Genomic DNA, 25,456 nt, shown 5'->3' with positions numbered 1-25,456 from the left:
GGTATCATTCAGTGTTTAAGACCTAGATTGTTCGCCCACCAGGTGAAGCAATATCTTTATCAATATCTCGTTTGCTAACAATATTGCATAGAGGTGATTCAGTATATCCAATCAGCCTTCCGCAGCTATCTATCCTATGGCTTACAGGTAACTCCACTATTGAGCCCTTCTGTCTAGGCCACACACAGTAACCTATCACTGTTACCATAACAACACAGGTGTTCCGCCAATGCGCATTTCACTTTAATGGCTTTATCAGGGTTGCACATGACCAGTAGCGGTGCCCGAACAGACCTTCTGAGAGCACAGAGGCTGAAGCAGCACTGACAGACCCCTACCCAAACTTTAGTATGGTACTTGGCAAGGCCTGATACACTTGACAGCATTAAGACATGTTATATTGGTATAAAAAACCCTGCCCCAATCTGCAAAGCGCCTCCCACTTTGGTAATATATTTGCCAATTTCAGGGTTGTAAATTGAGGCAGGTAGGAGATATGCTATTCTGCCCTTGCTTATACATACACATAGTCTAAAGGTGGCCATACACACTCAGATTTATCTTCAGATCTGGCTGCTTGAAACAAAACAATGGTTATGGAAGAGAGCAAATGACAGTGGACCATTTGCTTGGAAATGTTGGAAAACAGACAAACTGTCACTCATCCATAACCATGTTTTTGTTCCAACCAGCCAGATCTGAAGATAAATCTTACTAGTGTATGGGCACCACTTTATTTGTATACATATATTTGCCAGTCTGGCTGCTGCTAATACCTGTGTGATGACATCACAATGGCCCTGTGATGACATAACAGTGATTCTATGATGTCACAATGCCTGGTGAGCCAGGACGGAACACTAGGAGTCATTCTGTTGCCTGGTCCCGACTAGTGCAGTCAGAGCTTTTGAACGTGTCTGATTATTCAGCATTTTCAGTTCATATATTGTGTTTGGAGAGGAGCAAGGAGAGAGAGGAGAGAGAGTAGGAAGGAGGAGACAAACGGGAGCAGCCCTGCGCTGCGTCCCGTTCTATAGTGGCAAGGTAAGTGCGCTCTTATTTCTATTCATTCTTTTTGTTTGAGCAATTGGGGTTCTTCATGGATTTCTTAAGGGGCGAGGCTCACCTGAAAGTGGGCGTGTCATAGCATAGAAGGCGGTTATGTCCCAATTTAGTGGGTGTTTCAGGGGGTCTTTGCCCAAACCTGAGGGGTTATTTATTATTTATATCACTGTCGGTTCCCAATGACCCCCAACATTTTTGGCGTTCAATATGAGCTAAAATCGTTATTCGATTCCAGTGGGTTTGTGTCCCCCCTTCCCCCACACACACACACACACACAAACACTTTTTTATTTTGGTTTAAACCCTTTCTTTTTGTTGGTGGTTAAATAATCACAATTTGCATGTTACAATGGGCACCGATATTATGCCCACATTTCACTGCAAATGAGGTTGCTGATAAATGGGCTTTAAATAATAAAGCCCTTTATTTCCCCCATTACTCCATTATGGTATTGTATTCGCTGATACCTGCATATCTGTGGTCAGTTGTGTAACACATATTTATACTGATCCTACTAGCGGAGCATTGTGATTCCGGATTATAATTGTATGAATATGAAATGAATTGTAACATTGTGACAGGAGATCGGGGACCATATTCACTTTTTTGCTTTTCATGGCGCCCAGAGAGGTCGCGTATAGTAGCGTAAAGGGCTCGCTTGGCTGCCTATTTCCGCTGCCTATCAAGCAGGTAAACTCCATCCCGCCAAAGGCACGCCCACCCCGCCACACAAATACCCGCACTATGCTGCAAACGCGTACGCTTACACATTCACGCGTAAGCACCCGCATCGAATGATTTTTCCTCTGTTCGTTGTGTTTCCGTCCATTATGACTAGAAGGGATATTTGTGTATAGCTTATTTGTTATTTAATATTTCTATTTTATCTTTAATTAAGGTGACGCAGTTAGTCAAACTTGCTACAAGAGGGGAAATGGCCCAATTGCCATCAGAGAGCCAAACCAAACAAGAACCCCGGGAGAGGCAGATGCCCCCGGCACCGCGGGTAAGACAGGCCCCACCGCCTCCCCACGAGAAAAAGGCACCACCGCCTCCACGCGAGAGAAAGGCACCACCGCCTCCCCGCGAGAGAAAGGCCCCACCGCCTCCCTGTGAGAGAAAGGCCCCACCGCCTCCCTGCGAGAGAAAGGCCCCACCGGCACCGAGGGAGAGACAGGCCCCACCGGCACCGAGGGAGAGACAGGCCCCACCGACACCAAGGGAGAGACAGGCCCCACCGGCACCAAGGGAAAGACAGGCTCCATCGGCACCAAGGGAGAGACAGTCCCCACCGGCACCAAGGGAGAGACAGGCCCCACCGGCACCAAGGGAGAGACAGGCTTCCTCACCATTGAGGAATTCGCCCCTGTTAATATCCACGGTGTGGCAAGAGCCACCGTCACGATCAACGGAATGGTATACGCCCCCATCACCATCCATGGAGAGGCAAGAGCCCCCGTTCCAATCCACGGAGTGGCATGAGAACCCATTCTCAATAGACTGGTATTCCGAGATCCCGGAAACATCCCCGGAGTGGCAAGAGTCTCAGGAAGCATCCACTGAGTGGCAAGAGTCCCAGGAAGCATCCATGGTGTGGCAAGAGTCCCTGGAAGTATCCATGGTGTGGCAAGAGTCCCAGGAAACCTACACGGAGCGGCAAGAGACCCAAGAAACATCTATGGAGTGGCCCCCCGTCACCACCCACAGAGTGGTATACGCCCCCGTCACCATCCACGGAGTGGTATGCACCCCCGCCGCCATCCACGGAATGGCATGCGCCCCCGTCACCATTTACGGAGTGGCAAGCATCCCTGTCACTGGAGTGGCATGCACCCCCTATACCATCCAAGGAGTGGTATGCACCCCTGTCACCATCACGGAGTGGCATGCACTCCCAATGTAGAGGCGTCCCACTACATTTCAACTTCTGTTAAATATGGAATATTGCACATAACAACCAATCAGACTGTATCTATTATCTCCTATACGATACTTAATAAATGAGTAGTCTAGATAATAGACAAATTATTTATTTAGTATTGTCTAGGAGATACTAGATAGAATCTGATTGGTTGTTATGGGCAACATCCCATCTTATACCCCATCATGTGTTATTTCCAACAACAATTTGGGTAATAAAATGAGTGGTGAATAATACTGTATCTCTGTGGTTATTTCCTCATTTGGAGCGTCTCCATGCTGGGTGAATGCTTTACGGTTACAGTGTCAGAATATGTCAAATAAAACATGTGTACATTTACTTTTTTAAATATGTCTACACACATCTCAGAGGGTTCCTTGGTCTATGAGAAGACCTAGCCATTACCCGATAATTCTGTCTGCACACTTCTTAGAGGGCTCCTTGGTCTATGAGAAGGACCTAGTCATTACCCATCATTCGCCTGTCTACACACATCTCAGAGGGTTCCTTGGTCTATGAGGAGACATAGCCATTACCCATGATTCTTCTATCTACATACATCTCAGAGGGTTCCTTGGTTCCTTTCTCCTATCTACAGACATCTCAAAGGGTTTCTTGATCTATGAGGAGACATAGCCATTACCCCATCATTCTCCTGTCTACACACAACTCAGATGGGTTCCTTGGTCTATGAGGAGATGCAGCCATTACCTCATCATTATTGTGTCTACATACAGGACATCTCAGAGGGTTCCTTGGTCTAGGAGGAGACCCCTTGGTCTAGGAGGAGACCCCATCATTCTCCTGTTTACACACATCTCAGAGGGTTCCTTGCTTTGGTCCTTGCAGTATTTAAAACAGCCATTACAATCCTGTAATTTCAGTAATGTTACAAATGCCTGGGGAGTTCATACAGTAGGTTGCGGCACATTCAAAATGTTACCTCAGGAAACAAAATGGCCACTTCACAAAGCGCTGCAGTGAGGCCCCTCGTTCACAGTGACTGATATTTTGCATCTTCCTAACAAGTTTGTGCTAAAATAATGCACACAAACCAATATTAGCATTGCTGTCTGTCAAAAAAAGTGTATTAGTAGGTCGACGATAACTAGGTCAACGGTCATTAGGTCAACCACTATTGGTCGACAGTTGGAAAGAGATAAAAACAGCCAACCAGCTTCTAACTGCCATGTTACGGCCTGTGTTTCAAAAATGTCAGCTAAGAGCTGATTGGTTGGTACCTTAGCTCTCTCCAATCTTTGATAAATATCCTCCTTACAGACACAGCAGGCTTCTTCCGAACACTTCAAGTCCAGCGCTTATTTGGTGCAGACAAGGAAATGGGTAATTATGTCCTGACAGTACAGTGTATAGAATACAAAAAGACCGACAAGCCTTGATGAACAGCACACGTGGCACACTTATCTCTCTCCTTATGTACACACCACTGGAGAGTGGTATAGTCAGATGATTATCGATTTTGGCCACACTTTATTTCATACAAACGGAAAAGAGGAGACGCCCAATCCACATGTGGTAGGGAATATGGATTGTATGCTCCACTGGGGCAGGGACTGATGTGAATGTTCAAATATTCTCTGTAAAGTGCAGCGGAATCTGTGTGCGCTATATAAGAAACTGCTAATAAATAAATTAATAATATAGGGATGTATGGTATTTTCTCCCCACTCAGGCAGGCATCTTCGATGATGGGTATCCATAAATAACAAGAATCCCTTTCAATACTGCAGTCATCTCTACTGTATAAACCAGTTTGAGGTGGAGAAGAGGAGACTAATATACCTTCATAGGGATGTATTATCTATTGAAAGCGCTGATGAACGAGACACGATTTCATATGGTCTTGCATATGATCTTTTTCTTTCATGTGTTTATATGGTGTGGGGACACCATCCCTGTGTCTTCATCCACCAAGATGCATTCTACGCGCGATTTGAACACCTTTATATTACTTTCATACTATAGAGTAGGCTACTATAGTTACACACAATGTGTCAGTAAGCTAGTGCTATTACAGGTAGAGATGAGCGGGTCCGGATCCCCGAGATCCGACAGATCCGAATCTCGGGATCCGAGGCGGCTCAGGAGTTCCCGCCTCAATTCCGGACCGAAAACGAGGCAAAACATCATCATCGCGCTGTCGGATTCTCGCGGGAGCGGGATCTTTTAAAAGACGCACGCGCGCTCGACATCTTCACTCCAATCTTGGAGAGTGAAGAGGGTGGTTGGGAAGTGGTGCTGTGCTCCGTGCCATGCTGTGCTGTGCTCCGTGACCTGCCCTGTGCCCTCACTGCCCTGAGCCCTGTAGTGTGATTTAAATAACTAGGTGCTGCAGTGCTCACACGCAGGGGCTGCAGTGTCCACTGTCCAGGGGCTGTCCTGTGGCCCGTGCCCTGTTGTGATTTATATAGCCCTAAGCCCTGTGTTGTGATTTATTTAGCCCTGAGCCCTGTGTTGTGTGCTTTAACTAACTAACTCAGTGCTGCAGTGCTCACACGCAGGGGCTGCAGTGCTGCTGAGTAGTACACTGAGTACAGGGGCTGCAGTAATACAAGGGGCTGTGTCCAGTGTGACGGCCTATATCCATTGTCCAGTGTCACGAGTCACGACATATATCCTGTGTCCAATGTGACTACATATATCCATTGTCCAGTGTGACGACATATATCCTGTGTCCAGTGTGACGACATATATCCTATGTCCAGTGTGACGACATATATCCATTGTCCAGTGTGACGACATATAGCCTGTGTCCAGTGTGATGACATATATCCTGTGTCCAGTGTGACGACATATATCCTGTGTCCAGTGTGAGGACATATATCCAGTGTCCAGTGTGACAGATATATCCATTGTCCAGTGTGACGACATATATACTGTGTCCAGTGTGACGACATGTGTCCAGTGTGACATCTAACCATTGTGTGACGGCATATATCCAGTGTCCAGCGTGACATATATCCATTGTCCAGTGTGACGACATATATCCTGTGTCCAGCGTGACATATATCCATTGTCCAGTGTGACGACATATATCCAGTGTCCAGTGTGACATATATCCATTGTCTAGTGTGACGACATATATCCTGTGTCCAGTGTGACTACATATATCCAGTGTCCAGTGTGACAATATATATTCAGTGTCCAATGTGACATATATCCTGTGTCCAGTGTGACGACATATATCCTGTGTCCAGTGTGACTACATATATCCAGTGTCCAGTGTGATGACATATATCCAGTGTCCAGTGTGACGACATATATCCAGTGTCCAGCGTGACATATATCCATTGTCCAGTCTGACAACATATATCCTGTGTCCAGTGTGACATATATCCATTGTCCAGTGTGACGACATATATCCTGTGTCCAGTGTGACATGTAACCTTTGTGTGACGGCATATATCCTGTGTCCAGCGTGACATATATCCATTGTCCAGTGTGACGACATATATCCAGAGTCCAGTGTGACATATATCCATTGTCCAGTGTGACTACATATATCCAGTGTCCAGTGTGACAGGGGTTGTGTCCAGTGTACAGGGGCTGTGTACAGGGGTTGTGTCCAGTGTACAGGGGTTGTGTCCAGTATACACGAGCTGTGTACAGGAGCTGTGTCCAGGGTCCAGGGGCTGTGTCCAGGGGCAGTGTCCAGTGTGATGGCTGTATCCAGTGTACAGGAGCTGTGTCCCGGGGCGGTGTCCAGAGGCTGTGTCCATTGTCCAGGGGCTGTGTCCAGGGGCTGTGTCCAGGGTAACGGGCTGTGTCCATTGTCCAGGGGCTGTGTCCAGGGTGACGGGCTGTGTCCAGTGTCCAGGGGCAGTGTCAAGTGTGAAGGCTGTGTCCAGTGTACAGGAGCTGTGTCCAGGGGCGGTGTCCAGAGGCTGTGTCCAGTGTGACGGCTGTATCCATTGTCCAGGGCCTATGTCCAGTGTGACGGGCTGTGTCCAGGGGCAGTGTCCAGGGGCTGTGTCCATTGTCCAGGGGCTGTGTCCAGGGTGACGGGCTGTGTCCAGTGGCAGTGTCCAGTGTGAAGGCTGTGTCCAGTGTACAGGAGCTGTGTCCAGGGGCGGTGTCCAGAGGCTGTGTCCAGTGTGACGGCTGTGTCCATTGTCCAGGGGCTGTGTCCAGTGTGACGGGCTGTGTCCAGGGGCAGTGTCCAGGGGCTGTGTCCAGAGGCTGTGTCCATTGTCCAGGGGCTGTGTCCAGGGTGATGTGCTGTGTCCAGTGTCCAGGGGCAGTGTCCAGGGGCTGTGTCCAGGGACAGTGTCCAGTGTCCAAGGGGTTGTGTCCAGTATGACAGGCTGTGTCCAGTGTAAAGTATGAAAAATAAATAAAAGTAATAAATAAAATAAAAACACATTTTTGGAGGATGATGGAGGAGGAAATAGTGGGAGATCAGCAACCTGATAGAAGTGCTGAAGCTGCTACCACCAGTCATGACAAGGCCGATACCTCTTTGTATGTGCTCTTTGGAGCATTTCTCTTTTTTTGGGATAGTTTATTAAACTGCCACCCTGTCTGCCCCTGCAGTGCCGCTCTGCCAGGTTGGAAGTGTAAGGTCCACATGTATGTGATGCCGACTGCTGTCGCTTAGCTTAGTCATCTAGCTACCTCGGTATACCCTTTTGGCCCAACTACAGTAAATGAAAACAATTTTGTAAGCTGTGAAGTGATCAAAATTAACTAGAAATGAGTGGAAACTAATGTTATTGAGGTCAATAATACTTTAGGGGCAAAAACAGGCCCAAATTCTGTTATTTTAGCCATTTTTAGCATTTTTTTAAAAAAATCCAGATCCAAAACCAAAACCCACAATGGTGGTTTTGCCAAAACCAATCCAGATACAAAACACGAAGGAAGATCCAGATCCAAAACCAAAACCCGAAAAGTGGCCGCCGCACATCTCTAATTACAGGGTGAGCTGCTAAACTTACACACAATATGTCAGTAGTTACTCACAAAGAGTCAGTAAGCCAGTGCCATACAGATAGGCTGCCATAGATACACATGATGTGTCAGTAAGCCAGTTCTATACAGGGTAGGCTGCTATAGATACACACTATGTGTCAGTAAGACGTGCTATACAGGGTAGGCTGCTATAGATACATGTAATGTGTCAGCAAGTCGGTGCTATACAGGGTAGTAGTGTTCCCGCTAGGCTTATTTCACGGGGCGCTGCGCCCTGCCCCTTTTATAGCTGCCGATTTTCGCCCTGCCTGTTTCTGCCCGCCCTGCATAGTTAATAGCCGCTGCCGCGCTAGAAGTCTCCTCCCGCTGACAGTGTAAGCTGCTAGCGCGGCAGCGTGTGGACACTCCCCCCTCAGCCCTGACATGCCGCAGCAGCGGGGGGGACAGTGAGCACCAGGAGATCATGGGGCAGAGGCTGCTCTGTGCATGACAGTGCGTCCCCTTGAAGACATCGGCCCAGAAGCCTGCTGGTGGTGACACCTGCTGGCTGGAGGCAGTGCTTGGCCCCCGGGGCCGGTGATGGACAGCTGGGCACCCTGGGATATGCAGCCCTCTCGCTCCCCCGCCGCCGCGCACTTGTTGATGCGCCCGAGTGCAGCGTGTAGGGGGGGTCCCGGCTCATCTGCCCCCTCTCCGCAGGCCAAACGGACTCCTCAGCGCTGCCTCTGGGGGACATTATGGGGAATATAACGTGTCACAAAATGGATAATATAGCATAAATGTGCTGATGGTGTGACGCTCAGGTGTCACAAGATGGATTATATAGTATAAATGTGCTGATGGAGTGACGCTCAGGTGTCACAAGATGGGTTATATAGCATAAATGTGCTGATGGTGTGACGCTCAGGTGTCACAAGATGGATTATATAGTATAAATGTGCTGATGGAGTGACGCTCAGGTGTCACAAGATGGATTATATAGTATAAATGTGCTGATGGTGTGACGCTCAGGTGTCACAGGATGGATTATATAGCATAAATGTGCTGATGGTGTGACGCTCAGGTGTCACAAGATGGGTTATATAGCATAAATGTGCTGATGGTGTAACGCTCAGGTGTCACAGGATGGATTATATAGCATAAATGTGCTGATGGTGTGAGGCTCAGGTGTCACAGGATGGATTATATAGCATAAATGTGCCGATGGTGTAACACTCCGGTGTCACAAGATGGGTGATATATCATAAATGTGCTGATGGTGTGACACTCTGGTGTCACAAGATGGTTATATAGCATAAATGTGCTGATGGTGTGACGCTCAGGTGTCACAGGATGGATTATATAGCATAAATGTGCTGATGGTGTGACGCTCCGGTGTCACAAGATGGGTTATATAGTATAAATGTGCTGATGGTGTGACACTCAGGTGTCACAGGATGGATTATATAGCATAAATGTGCTGATGGTGTGACGCTCCGGTGTCACAAGATGGGTTATATAGTATAAATGTGCTGATGGTGTGACACTCAGGTGTCACAGGATGGATTATATAGCATAAATGTGCTGATGGTGTGACGCTCCGGTGTTACAAGACGGTTATATAGCATAAATGTGCCGATGGTGTGACGCTCGGGTGTCACAAGGTGGATTATATACTGTAGCAATAACGTGCTGATGGTTTGAAGATCAGGTGTCACCATTTTGACCTTTAAAATTAAAATGTGCCCTCGCGAATGAAAAATGTGCTCTCGCGAATGAAAAATGTGCCCTCGCGATTGAAAAATGTGCCCTCGCGATTGAAAAATGTGCCCTCGCGATTGAAAAATGTGCCGTTCCCGTGATCAGCACCCTGCCCTAAAAAATTTCTAGAGTGAACACTAGGTAGGCTACTATAGTTACACACAATTTGTCAGTAAAATGTGATATACTGTACAGGGTAGTCGTTTATAGTTACACAATGTGTCAGTAAGCCAGTGATATACAGGGTAGGTAGATGTTACACTGACGGTCAGAGAGCAGTGATTCACTCCTAACATTCCGTTTATAAATCGTTAATGGTATCATTCAGTGTTTAAGACCTAGATTGTTCGCCCACCAGGTGAAGCAATATCTTTATCAATATCTCGTTTGCTAACAATATTGCATAGAGGTGATTCAGTATATCCAATCAGCCTTCCGCAGCTATCTATCCTATGGCTTACAGGTAACTCCACTATTGAGCCCTTCTGTCTAGGCCACACACAGTAACCTATCACTGTTACCATAACAACACAGGTGTTCCGCCAATGCGCATTTCACTTTAATGGCTTTATCAGGGTTGCACATGACCAGTAGCGGTGCCCGAACAGACCTTCTGAGAGCACAGAGGCTGAAGCAGCACTGACAGACCCCTACCCAAACTTTAGTATGGTACTTGGCAAGGCCTGATACACTTGACAGCATTAAGACATGTTATATTGGTATAAAAAACCCTGCCCCAATCTGCAAAGCGCCTCCCACTTTGGTAATATATTTGCCAATTTCAGGGTTGTAAATTGAGGCAGGTAGGAGATATGCTATTCTGCCCTTGCTTATACATACACATAGTCTAAAGGTGGCCATACACACTCAGATTTATCTTCAGATCTGGCTGCTTGAAACAAAACAATGGTTATGGATGAGAGCAAATGACAGTTGACCATTTGCTTGGAAATGTTGGAAAACAGACAAACTGTCACTCATCCATAACCATGTTTTTGTTCCAACCAGCCAGATCTGAAGATAAATCTTATTAGTGTATGGGCACCACTTTATTTGTATACATATATTTGCCAGTCTGGCTGCTGCTAATACCTGTGTGATGACATCACAATGGCCCTGTGATGACATAACAGTGATTCTATGATGTCACAATGCCTGGTGAGCCAGGACGGAACACTAGGAGTCATTCTGTTGCCTGGTCCCGACTTGTGCAGTCAGAGCTTTTGAACGTGTCTGATTATTCAGCATTTTCAGTTCATATATTGTGTTTGGAGAGGAGCAAGGAGAGAGAGGAGAGAGAGTAGGAAGGAGGAGACAAACGGGAGCAGCCCTGCGCTGCGTCCCGTTCTATAGTGGCAAGGTAAGTGCGCTCTTATTTCTATTCATTCTTTTTGTTTGAGCAATTGGGGTTCTTCATGGATTTCTTAAGGGGCGAGGCTCACCTGAAAGTGGGCGTGTCATAGCATAGAAGGCGGTTATGTCCCAATTTAGTGGGTGTTTCAGGGGGTCTTTGCCCAAACCTGAGGGGTTATTTATTATTTATATCACTGTCGGTTCCCAATGACCCCCAACATTTTTGGCGTTCAATATGAGCTAAAATCGTTATTCGATTCCAGTGGGTTTGTGTCCCCCCTTCCCCCACACACACACACACACACAAACACTTTTTTATTTTGGTTTAAACCCTTTCTTTTTGTTGGTGGTTAAATAATCACAATTTGCATGTTACAATGGGCACCGATATTATGCCCACATTTCACTGCAAATGAGGTTGCTGATAAATGGGCTTTAAATAATAAAGCCCTTTATTTCCCCCATTACTCCATTATGGTATTGTATTCGCTGATACCTGCATATCTGTGGTCAGTTGTGTAACACATATTTATACTGATCCTACTAGCGGAGCATTGTGATTCCGGATTATAATTGTATGAATATGAAATGAATTGTAACATTGTGACAGGAGATCGGGGCCATATTCACTTTTTTGCTTTTCATGGCGCCCAGAGAGGTCGCGTATAGTAGCGTAAAGGGCTCGCTTGGCTGCCTATTTCCGCTGCCTATCAAGCAGGTAAACTCCATCCCGCCAAAGGCACGCCCACCCCGCCACACAAATACCCGCACTATGCTGCAAACGCGTACGCTTACACATTCACGCGTAAGCACCCGCATCGAATGATTTTTCCTCTGTTCGTTGTGTTTCCGTCCATTATGACTAGAAGGGATATTTGTGTATAGCTTATTTGTTATTTAATATTTCTATTTTATCTTTAATTAAGGTGACGCAGTTAGTCAAACTTGCTACAAGAGGGGAAATGGCCCAATTGCCATCAGAGAGCCAAACCAAACAAGAACCCCGGGAGAGGCAGATGCCCCCGGCACCGCGGGTAAGACAGGCCCCACCGCCTCCCCGCGAGAAAAAGGCACCACCGCCTCCACGCGAGAGAAAGGCACCACCGCCTCCCCGCGAGAGAAAGGCCCCACCGCCTCCCTGTGAGAGAAAGGCCCCACCGCCTCCCTGCGAGAGAAAGGCCCCACCGGCACCGAGGGAGAGACAGGCCCCACCGGCACCGAGGGAGAGACAGGCCCCACCGACACCAAGGGAGAGACAGGCCCCACCGGCACCAAGGGAAAGACAGGCTCCATCGGCACCAAGGGAGAGACAGTCCCCACCGGCACCAAGGGAGAGACAGGCCCCACCGGCACCAAGGGAGAGACAGGCTTCCTCACCATTGAGGAATTCGCCCCTGTTAATATCCACGGTGTGGCAAAAGCCACCGTCACGATCAACGGAATGGTATACGCCCCCATCACCATCCATGGAGAGGCAAGAGCCCCCGTTCCAATCCACGGAGTGGCATGAGAACCCATTCTCAATAGACTGGTATTCCGAGATCCCGGAAACATCCCCGGAGTGGCAAGAGTCTCAGGAAGCATCCACTGAGTGGCAAGAGTCCCAGGAAGCATCCACGGTGTGGCAAGAGTCCCTGGAAGTATCCATGGTGTGGCAAGAGTCCCAGGAAACCTACACGGAGCGGCAAGAGACCCAAGAAACATCTATGGAGTGGCCCCCCGTCACCACCCACAGAGTGGTATACGCCCCCGTCACCATCCACGGAGTGGTATGCACCCCCGCCGCCATCCACGGAATGGCATGCGCCCCCGTCACCATTTACGGAGTGGCAAGCGTCCCTGTCACTGGAGTGGCATGCACCCCCTATACCATCCAAGGAGTGGTATGCACCCCTGTCACCATCACGGAGTGGCATGCACTCCCAATGTAGAGGCGTCCCACTACATTTCAACTTCTGTTAAATATGGAATATTGCACATAACAACCAATCAGACTGTATCTATTATCTCCTATACGATACGTAATAAATGAGTAGTCTAGATAATAGACAAATTATTTATTTAGTATTGTCTAGGAGATACTAGATAGAATCTGATTGGTTGTTATGGGCAACATCCCATCTTATACCCCATCATGTGTTATTTCCAACAACAATTTGGGTAATAAAATGAGTGGTGAATAATACTGTATCTCTGTGGTTATTTCCTCATTTGGAGCGTCTCCATGCTGGGTGAATGCTTGGCGGCTACAGTGTCAGAATATGTCAAATAAAACATGTGTACATTTACTTTTTTAAATATGTCTACACACATCTCAGAGGGTTCCTTGGTCTATGAGAAGACCTAGCCATTACCCGATAATTCTGTCTGCACACATCTCAGAGGGCTCCTTGGTCTATGAGAAGGACCTAGTCATTACCCATCATTCGCCTGTCTACACACATCTCAGAGGGTTCCTTGGTCTATGAGGAGACATAGCCATTACCCATGATTCTTCTATCTACATACATCTCAGAGGGTTCCTTGGTTCCTTTCTCCTATCTACAGACATCTCAAAGGGTTTCTTGATCTATGAGGAGACATAGCCATTACCCCATCATTCTCCTGTCTACACACAACTCAGATGGGTTCCTTGGTCTATGAGGAGATGCAGCCATTACCTCATCATTATTGTGTCTACATACAGGACATCTCAGAGGGTTCCTTGGTCTAGGAGGAGACCCCTTGGTCTAGGAGGAGACCCCATCATTCTCCTGTTTACACACATCTCAGAGGGTTCCTTGCTTTGGTCCTTGCAGTATTTAAAACAGCCATTACAATCCTGTAATTTCAGTAATGTTACAAATGCCTGGGGAGTTCATACAGTAGGTTGCGGCACATTCAAAATGTTACCTCAGGAAACAAAATGGCCACTTCACAAAGCGCTGCAGTGAGGCCCCTCGTTCACAGTGACTGATATTTTGCATCTTCCTAACAAGTTTGTGCTAAAATAATGCACACAAACCAATATTAGCATTGCTGTCTGTCAAAAAAAGTGTATTAGTAGGTCGACGATAACTAGGTCAACGGTCATTAGGTCAACCACTATTGGTCGACAGTTGGAAAGAGATAAAAACAGCCAACCAGCTTCTAACTGCCATGTTACGGCCTGTGTTTCAAAAATGTCAGCTAAGAGCTGATTGGTTGGTACCTTAGCTCTCTCCAATCTTTGATAAATATCCTCCTTACAGACACAGCAGGCTTCTTCCGAACACTTCAAGTCCAGCGCTTATTTGGTGCAGACAAGGAAATGGGTAATTATGTCCTGACAGTACAGTGTATAGAATACAAAAAGACCGACAAGCCTTGATGAACAGCACACGTGGCACACTTATCTCTCTCCTTATGTACACACCACTGGAGAGTGGTATAGTCAGATGATTATCGATTTTGGCCACACTTTATTTGATACAAACGGAAAAGAGGAGACGCCCAATCCACATGTGGAAGGGAATATGGATTGTATGCTCCACTGGGGCAGGGACTGATGTGAATGTTCAAATATTCTCTGTAAAGTGCAGCGGAATCTGTGTGCGCTATATAAGAAACTGCTAATAAATAAATTAATAATATAGGGATGTATGGTATTTTCTCCCCACTCAGGCAGGCATCTTCGATGATGGGTATCCATATATAACAAGAATCCCTTTCAATACTGCAGTCATCTCTACTGTATAAACCAGTTTGAGGTGGAGAAGAGGAGACTAATATACCTTCATAGGGATGTATTATCTATTGAAAGCGCTGATGAACGAGACACGATTTCATATGGTCTTGCATATGATCTTTTTCTTTCATGTGTTTATATGGTGTGGGGACACCATCCCTGTGTCTTCATCCACCAAGATGCATTCTACGCGCGATTTGAACACCTTTATATTACTTTCATACTATAGAGTAGGCTACTATAGTTACACACAATGTGTCAGTAAGCTAGTGCTATTACAGGTAGAGATGAGCGGGTCCGGATCCCCGAGATCCGACAGATCCGAATCTCGGGATCCGAGGCGGCTCAGGAGTTCCCGCCTCAATTCCGGACCGAAAACGAGGCAAAACATCATCATCGCGCTGTCGGATTCTCGCGGGAGCGGGATCTTTTAAAAGACGCACGCGCGCTCGACATCTTCACTCCAATCTTGGAGAGTGAAGAGGGTGGTTGGGAAGTGGTGCTGTGCTCCGTGCCATGCTGTGCTGTGCTCCATGACCTGCCCTGTGCCCTCACTGCCCTGAGCCCTGTAGTGTGATTTAAATAACTAGGTGCTGCAGTGCTCACACGCAGGGGCTGCAGTGTCCACTGTCCAGGGGCTGTCCTGTGGCCCGTGCCCTGTTGTGATTTATTTAGCCCTAAGCCCTGTGTTGTGATTTATTTAGCCCTGAGCCCTGTGTTGTGTGCTTTAACTAACTAACTCAGTGCTGCAGTGCTCACACGCAGGGGCTGCAGTGCTGCTGAGTAGTACACTGAGTACAGGGGCTGCAGTAATACAAGGGGCTGTGTCCAGTGTGACGGCCTATATCCATTGTCCAGTGTGACGACATATATCCTGTGTCCAGTGTGACGACATATATCCTATGTCCAGTGTGACGACATATATCCATTTTCCAGTGTGACGACATATATCCTGTGTCCAGTGTGATGACATATATCCTGTGTCCAGTGTGACGACATATATCCTGTGTCCAGTGTGAGGACATATATCCAGTGTCCAGTGTGACAGATATATCCATTGTCCAGTGTGACGACATATATACTGTGTCCAGTGTGACGACATGTGTCCAGTGTGACATCTAACCATTGTGTGACGGCATATATCCAGTGTCCAGCGTGACATATATCCATTGTCCAGTGTGACGACATATATCCTGTGTCCAGCGTGACATATATCCATTGTCCAGTGTGACGACATATATCCAGTGTCCAGTGTGACATATATCCATTGTCTAGTGTGACGACATATATCCTGTGTCCAGTGTGACTACATATATCCAGTGTCCAGTGTGACAATATATATCCAGTGTCCAATGTGACATATATCCTGTGTCCAGTGTGACGACATATATCCTGTGTCCAGTGTGACTACATATATCCAGTGTCCAGTGTGATGACATATATCCATTGTCCAGTCTGACAACATATATCCTGTGTCCAGTGTGACATATATCCATTGTCCAGTGTGACGACATATATCCTGTGTCCAGTGTGACATGTAACCTTTGTGTGACGGCATATATCCTGTGTCCAGCGTGACATATATCCATTGTCCAGTGTGACGACATATATCCAGAGTCCAGTGTGACATATATCCATTGTCCAGTGTGACTACATATATCCAGTGTCCAGTGTGACAGGGGCTGTGTCCAGTGTACAGGGGCTGTGTACAGGGGTTGTGTCCAGTGTACAGGGGTTGTGTCCAGTATACACGAGCTGTGTACAGGAGCTGTGTCCAGGGTCCAGGGGCTGTGTCCAGGGGCAGTGTCCAGTGTGATGGCTGTATCCAGTGTACAGGAGCTGTGTCCCGGGGCGGTGTCCAGAGGCTGTGTCCATTGTCCATTGGCTGTGTCCAGGGGCTGTGTCCAGGGTAACGGGCTGTGTCCATTGTCCTGGGGCTGTGTCCAGGGTGACGGGCTGTGTCCAGTGTCCAGGGGCAGTGTCAAGTGTGAAGGCTGTGTCCAGTGTACAGGAGCTGTGTCCAGGGGCGGTGTCCAGAGGCTGTGTCCAGTGTGACGGCTGTATCCATTGTCCAGGGCCTATGTCCAGTGTGACGGGCTGTGTCCAGGGGCAGTGTCCAGGGGCTGTGTCCATTGTCCAGGGGCTGTGTCCAGGGTGACGGGCTGTGTCCAGTGTCCAGGGGCAGTGTCCAGTGTGAAGGCTGTGTCCAGTGTACAGGAGCTGTGTCCAGGGGCGGTGTCCAGAGGCTGTGTCCAGTGTGACGGCTGTGTCCATTGTCCAGGGGCTGTGTCCAGTGTGACGGGCTGTGTCCAGGGGCAGTGTCCAGGGGCTGTGTCCAGAGGCTGTGTCCATTGTCCAGGGGCTGTGTCCAGGGTGACGTGCTGTGTCCAGTGTCCAGGGGCAGTGTCCAGGGGCTGTGTCCAGGGACAGTGTCCAGTGTCCAAGGGGTTGTGTCCAGTATGACAGGCTGTGTCCAGTGTAAAGTATGAAAAATAAATAAAAGTAATAAATAAAATAAAAACACATTTTTGGAGGATGATGGAGGAGGAAATAGTGGGAGATCAGCAACCTGATAGAAGTGCTGAAGCTGCTACCACCAGTCATGACAAGGCCGATACCTCTTTGTATGTGCTCTTTGGAGCATTTCTCTTTTTTTGGGATAGTTTATTAAACTGCCACCCTGTCTGCCCCTGCAGTGCCGCTCTGCCAGGTTGGAAGTGTAAGGTCCACATGTATGTGATGCCGACTGCTGTCGCTTAGCTTAGTCATCCAGCTACCTCGGTATACCCTTTTGGCCCAACTACAGTAAATGAAAACAATTTTGTAAGCTGTGAAGTGATCAAAATTAACTAGAAATGAGTGGAAACTAATGTTATTGAGGTCAATAATACTTTAGGGGCAAAAACAGGCCCAAATTCTGTTATTTTAGCCATTTTTAGCATTGTTTTAAAAAAATCCAGATCCAAAACCAAAACCCACAATGGTGGTTTTGCCAAAACCAATCCAGATACAAAACACGAAGGGAGATCCAGATCCAAAACCAAAACCCGAAAAGTGGCCGCCGCACATCTCTAATTACAGGGTGAGCTGCTAAACTTACACACAATATGTCAGTAGTTACTCACAAAGAGTCAGTAAGCCAGTGCCATACAGATAGGCTGCCATAGATACACACAATGTGTCAGTAAGCCAGTTCTATACAGGGTAGGCTGCTATAGATACACACTATGTGTCAGTAAGACGTGCTATACAGGGTAGGCTGCTATAGATACATGTAATGTGTCAGCAAGTCGGTGCTATACAGGGTAGTAGTGTTCCCGCTAGGCTTATTTCACGGGGCGCTGCGCCCTGCCCCTTTTATAGCTGCCGATTTTCGCCCTGCCTGTTTCTGCCCGCCCTGCATAGTTAATAGCCGCTGCCGCGCTAGAAGTCTCCTCCCGCTGACAGTGTAAGCTGCTAGCGCGGCAGCGTGTGGACACTCCCCCCTCAGCCCTGACATGCCGCAGCAGCGGGGGGGGACAGTGAGCACCAGGAGATCATGGGGCAGAGGCTGCTCTGTGCGTGACAGTGCGTCCCCTTGAAGACATCGGCCCAGAAGCCTGCTGGTGGTGACACCTGCTGGCTGGAGGCAGTGCTTGGCCCCCGGGGCCGGTGATGGACGGCTGGGCACCCTGGGATATGCAGCCCTCTCGCTCCCCCGCCGCCGCGCACTTGTTGATGCGCCCGAGTGCAGCGTGTAGGGGGGGTCCCGGCTCATCTGCCCCCTCTCCGCAGGCCAAACGGACTCCTCAGCGCTGCCTCTGGGGGACTTTATGGGGAATATAACGTGTCACAAAATGGATTATATAGCATAAATGTGCTGATGGTGTGACGCTCAGGTGTCACAAGATGGATTATATAGTATAAATGTGCTGATGGAGTGACGCTCAGGTGTCACAAGATGGGTTATATAGCATAAATGTGCTGATGGTGTAACGCTCAGGTGTCACAGGATGGATTATATAGCATAAATGTGCTGATGGTGTGAGGCTCAGGTGTCACAGGATGGATTATATAGCATAAATGTGCCGATGGTGTGACACTCCGGTGTCACAAGATGGGTGATATATCATAAATGTGCCGATGGTGTGACACTCTGGTGTCACAAGATGGTTATATAGCATAAATGTGCTGATGGTGTGACGCTCAGGTGTCACAGGATGGATTATATAGCATAAATGTGCTGATGGTGTGACGCTCCGGTGTCACAAGATGGGTTATATAGTATAAATGTGCTGATGGTGTGACACTCAGGTGTCACAGGATGGATTATATAGCATAAATGTGCTGATGGTGTGACGCTCCGGTGTCACAAGATGGGTTATATAGTATAAATGTGCTGATGGTGTGACACTCAGGTGTCACAGGATGGATTATATAGCATAAATGTGCTGATGGTGTGACGCTCCGGTGTTACAAGACGGTTATATAGCATAAATGTGCCGATGGTGTGACGCTCGGGTGTCACAAGGTGGATTATATACTGTAGCAATAACGTGCTGATGGTTTGAAGATCAGGTGTCACCATTTTGACCTTTTAAATTAAAATGTGCCCTCGCGAATGAAAAAATGTGCTCTCGCGAATGAAAAATGTGCCCTCGCGATTGAAAAATGTGCCCTCGCGATTGAAAAATGTGCCCTCGCGATTGAAAAATGTGCCGTTCCCGTGATCAGCACCCTGCCCTAAAAAATTTCTAGAGTGAACACTAGGTAGGCTACTATAGTTACACACAATTTGTCAGTAAAATGTGATATACTGTACAGGGTAGTCGTTTATAGTTACACAATGTGTCAGTAAGCCAGTGATATACAGGGTAGGTAGATGTTACACTGACGGTCAGAGAGCAGTGATTCACTCCTAACATTCCGTTTATAAATCGTTAATGGTATCATTCAGTGTTTAAGACCTAGATTGTTCGCCCACCAGGTGAAGCAATATCTTTATCAATATCTCGTTTGCTAACAATATTGCATAGAGGTGATTCAGTATATCCAATCAGCCTTCCGCAGCTATCTATCCTATGGCTTACAGGTAACTCCACTATTGAGCCCTTCTGTCTAGGCCACACACAGTAACCTATCACTGTTACCATAACAACACAGGTGTTCTGCCAATGCGCATTTCACTTTAATGGCTTTATCAGGGTCACACATGACCAGTAGCGGTGCCCGAACAGACCTTCTGAGAGCACAGAGGCTGAAGCAGCACTGAGAGACCCCTACCCAAACTTTAGTATGGTACTTGGCAAGGCCTGATACACTTGACAGCATTAAGACATGTTATATTGGTATAAAAAACCCTGCCCCAATCTGCAAAGCGCCTCCCACTTTGGTAATATATTTGCCAATTTCAGGGTTGTAAATTGAGGCAGGTAGGAGATATGCTATTCTGCCCTTGCTTATACATACACATAGTCTAAAGGTGGCCATACACACTCAGATTTATCTTCAGATCTGGCTGCTTGAAACAAAACAATGGTTATGGATGAGAGCAAATGACAGTTGACCATTTGCTTGGAAATGTTGGAAAACAGACAAACTGTCACTCATCCATAACCATGTTTTTGTTCCAACCAGCCAGATCTGAAGATAAATCTTACTAGTGTATGGGCACCACTTTATTTGTATACATATATTTGCCAGTCTGGCTGCTGCTAATACCTGTGTGATGACATCACAATGGCCCTGTGATGACATAACAGTGATTCTATGATGTCACAATGCCTGGTGAGCCAGGACGGAACACTAGGAGTCATTCTGTTGCCTGGTCCCGACTTGTGCAGTCAGAGCTTTTGAACGTGTCTGATTATTCAGCATTTTCAGTTCATATATTGTGTTTGGAGAGGAGCAAGGAGAGAGAGGAGAGAGAGTAGGAAGGAGGAGACAAACGGGAGCAGCCCTGCGCTGCGTCCCGTTCTATAGTGGCAAGGTAAGTGCGCTCTTATTTCTATTCATTCTTTTTGTTTGAGCAATTGGGGTTCTTCATGGATTTCTTAAGGGGCGAGGCTCACCTGAAAGTGGGCATGTCATAGCATAGAAGGCGGTTATGTCCCAATTTAGTGGGTGTTTCAGGGGGTCTTTGCCCAAACCTGAGGGGTTATTTATTATTTATATCACTGTCGGTTCCCAATGACCCCCAACATTTTTGGCGTTCAATATGAGCTAAAATCGTTATTCGATTCCAGTGGGTTTGTGTCCCCCCTTCCCCCACACACAGACACACACACAAACACTTTTTTATTTTGGTTTAAACCCTTTCTTTTTGTTGGTGGTTAAATAATCACAATTTGCATGTTACAATGGGCACCGATATTATGCCCACATTTCACTGCAAATGAGGTTGCTGATAAATGGGCTTTAAATAATAAAGCCCTTTATTTCCCCCATTACTCCATTATGGTATTGTATTCGCTGATACCTGCATATCTGTGGTCAGTTGTGTAACACATATTTATACTGATCCTACTAGCGGAGCATTGTGATTCCGGATTATAATTGTATGAATATGAAATGAATTGTAACATTGTGACAGGAGATCGGGGACCATATTCACTTTTTTGCTTTTCATGGCGCCCAGAGAGGTCGCGTATAGTAGCGTAAAGGGCTCGCTTGGCTGCCTATTTCCGCTGCCTATCAAGCAGGTAAACTCCATCCCGCCAAAGGCACGCCCACCCCGCCACACAAATACCCGCACTATGCTGCAAACGCGTACGCTTACACATTCACGCGTAAGCACCCGCATCGAATGATTTTTCCTCTGTTCGTTGTGTTTCCGTCCATTATGACTAGAAGGGATATTTGTGTATAGCTTATTTGTTATTTAATATTTCTATTTTATCTTTAATTAAGGTGACGCAGTTAGTCAAACTTGCTACAAGAGGGGAAATGGCCCAATTGCCATCAGAGAGCCAAACCAAACAAGAACCCCGGGAGAGGCAGATGCCCCCGGCACCGCGGGTAAGACAGGCCCCACCGCCTCCCCGCGAGAAAAAGGCACCACCGCCTCCACGCGAGAGAAAGGCACCACCGCCTCCCCGCGAGAGAAAGGCCCCACCGCCTCCCTGTGAGAGAAAGGCCCCACCGCCTCCCTGCGAGAGAAAGGCCCCACCGGCACCGAGGGAGAGACAGGCCCCACCGGCACCGAGGGAGAGACAGGCCCCACCGACACCAAGGGAGAGACAGGCCCCACCGGCACCAAGGGAGAGACAGGCTCCATCGGCACCAAGGGAGAGACAGTCCCCACCGGCACCAAGGGAGAGACAGGCCCCACCGGCACCAAGGGAGAGACAGGCTTCCTCACCATTGAGGAATTCGCCCCTGTTAATATCCACGGTGTGGCAAGAGCCACCGTCACGATCAACGGAATGGTATACGCCCCCATCACCATCCATGGAGAGGCAAGAGCCCCCGTTCCAATCCACGGAGTGGCATGAGAACCCATTCTCAATAGACTGGTATTCCGAGATCCCGGAAACATCCCCGGAGTGGCAAGAGTCTCAGGAAGCATCCACTGAGTGGCAAGAGTCCCAGGAAGCATCCACGGTGTGGCAAGAGTCCCTGGAAGTATCCATGGTGTGGCAAGAGTCCCAGGAAACCTACACGGAGCGGCAAGAGACCCAAGAAACATCTATGGAGTGGCCCCCCGTCACCACCCACAGAGTGGTATACGCCCCTGTCACCATCCACGGAGTGGTATGCACCCCCGCCGCCATCCACGGAATGGCATGCGCCCCCGTCACCATTTACGGAGTGGCAAGCGTCCCTGTCACTGGAGTGGCATGCACCCCCTATACCATCCAAGGAGTGGTATGCACCCCTGTCACCATCACGGAGTGGCATGCACTCCCAATGTAGAGGCGTCCCACTACATTTCAACTTCTGTTAAATATGGAATATTGCACATAACAACCAATCAGACTGTATCTATTATCTCCTATACGATACTTAATAAATGAGTAGTCTAGATAATAGACAAATTATTTATTTAGTATTGTCTAGGAGATACTAGATAGAATCTGATTGGTTGTTATGGGCAACATCCCATCTTATACCCCATCATGTGTTATTTCCAACAACAATTTGGGTAATAAAATGAGTGGTGAATAATACTGTATCTCTGTGGTTATTTCCTCATTTGGAGCGTCTCCATGCTGGGTGAATGCTTGGCGGCTACAGTGTCAGAATATGTCAAATAAAACATGTGTACATTTACTTTTTTAAATATGTCTACACACATCTCAGAGGGTTCCTTGGTCTATGAGAAGACCTAGCCATTACCCGATAATTCTGTCTGCACACATCTCAGAGGGCTCCTTGGTCTATGAGAAGGACCTAGTCATTACCCATCATTCGCCTGTCTACACACATCTCAGAGGGTTCCTTGGTCTATGAGGAGACATAGCCATTACCCATGATTCTTCTATCTACATACATCTCAGAGGGTTCCTTGGTTCCTTTCTCCTATCTACAGACATCTCAAAGGGTTTCTTGATCTATGAGGAGACATAGCCATTACCCCATCATTCTCCTGTCTACACACAACTCAGATGGGTTCCTTGGTCTATGAGGAGATGCAGCCATTACCTCATCATTATTGTGTCTACATACAGGACATCTCAGAGGGTTCCTTGGTCTAGGAGGAGACCCCTTGGTCTAGGAGGAGACCCCATCATTCTCCTGTTTACACACATCTCAGAGGGTTCCTTGCTTTGGTCCTTGCAGTATTTAAAACAGCCATTACAATCCTGTAATTTCAGTAATGTTACAAATGCCTGGGGAGTTCATACAGTAGGTTGCGGCACATTCAAAATGTTACCTCAGGAAACAAAATGGCCACTTCACAAAGCGCTGCAGTGAGGCCCCTCGTTCACAGTGACTGATATTTTGCATCTTCCTAACAAGTTTGTGCTAAAATAATGCACACAAACCAATATTAGCATTGCTGTCTGTCAAAAAAAGTGTATTAGTAGGTCGACGATAACTAGGTCAACGGTCATTAGGTCAACCACTATTGGTCGACAGTTGGAAAGAGATAAAAACAGCCAACCAGCTTCTAACTGCCATGTTACGGCCTGTGTTTCAAAAATGTCAGCTAAGAGCTGATTGGTTGGTACCTTAGCTCTCTCCAATCTTTGATAAATATCCTCCTTACAGACACAGCAGGCTTCTTCCGAACACTTCAAGTCCAGCGCTTATTTGGTGCAGACAAGGAAATGGGTAATTATGTCCTGACAGTACAGTGTATAGAATACAAAAAGACCGACAAGCCTTGATGAACAGCACACGTGGCACACTTATCTCTCTCCTTATGTACACACCACTGGAGAGTGGTATAGTCAGATGATTATCGATTTTGGCCACACTTTATTTCATACAAACGGAAAAGAGGAGACGCCCAATCCACATGTGGTAGGGAATATGGATTGTATGCTCCACTGGGGCAGGGACTGATGTGAATGTTCAAATATTCTCTGTAAAGTGCAGCGGAATCTGTGTGCGCTATATAAGAAACTGCTAATAAATAAATTAATAATATAGGGATGTATGGTATTTTCTCCCCACTCAGGCAGGCATCTTCGATGATGGGTATCCATAAAAAACAAGAATCCCTTTCAATACTGCAGTCATCTCTACTGTATAAACCAGTTTGAGGTGGAGAAGAGGAGACTAATATACCTTCATAGGGATGTATTATCTATTGAAAGCGCTGATGAACGAGACACGATTTCATATGGTCTTGCATATGATCTTTTTCTTTCATGTGTTTATATGGTGTGGGGACACCATCCCTGTGTCTTCATCCACCAAGATTTATTCTAAGCGCGATTTGAACACCTTTATATTACTTTCATACTATAGAGTAGGCTACTATAGTTACACACAATGTGTCAGTAAGCTAGTGCTATTACAGGTAGAGATGAGCGGGTCCGGATCCCCGAGATCCGACAGATCCGAATCTCGGGATCCGAGGCGGCTCAGGAGTTCCCGCCTCAATTCCGGACCGAAAACGAGGCAAAACATCATCATCGCGCTGTCGGATTCTCGCGGGAGCGGGATCTTTTAAAAGACGCACGCGCGCTCGACATCTTCACTCCAATCTTGGAGAGTGAAGAGGGTGGTTGGGAAGTGGTGCTGTGCTCCGTGCCATGCTGTGCTGTGCTGTGCTCCGTGACCTGCCCTGTGCCATCACTGCCCTGAGCCCTGTAGTGTGATTTAAATAACTAGGTGCTGCAGTTCTCACACGCAGGGGCTGCAGTGTCCACTGTCCAGGGGCTGTCCTGTGGCCCGTGCCCTGTTGTGATTTATTTAGCCCTAAGCCCTGTGTTGTGATTTATTTAGCCCTGAGCCCTGTGTTGTGTGCTTTAACTAACTAACTCAGTGCTGCAGTGCTCACACGCAGGGGCTGCAGTGCTGCTGAGTAGTACACTGAGTACAGGGGCTGCAGTAATACAAGGGGCTGTGTCCAGTGTGACGGCCTATATCCATTGTCCAGTGTCACGAGTCACGACATATATCCTGTGTCCAATGTGACTACATATATCCATTGTCCAGTGTGACGACATATATGCTGTGTCCAGTGTGACGACATATATCCTATGTCCAGTGTGACGACATATATCCATTGTCCAGTGTGACGACATATATCCTGTGTCCAGTGTGATGACATATATCCAGTGTCCAGTGTGACGACATATATCCT

Source organism: Crinia signifera, chromosome 19 (assembly GCF_055691185.1).
Source record: "Crinia signifera chromosome 19, ASM5569118v1, whole genome shotgun sequence".
Taxonomy (NCBI): domain Eukaryota; kingdom Metazoa; phylum Chordata; class Amphibia; order Anura; family Myobatrachidae; genus Crinia; species Crinia signifera.
The sequence above is the reverse complement of the archived record's forward strand: the minus strand, read 5'-3'. Positions refer to the sequence as shown.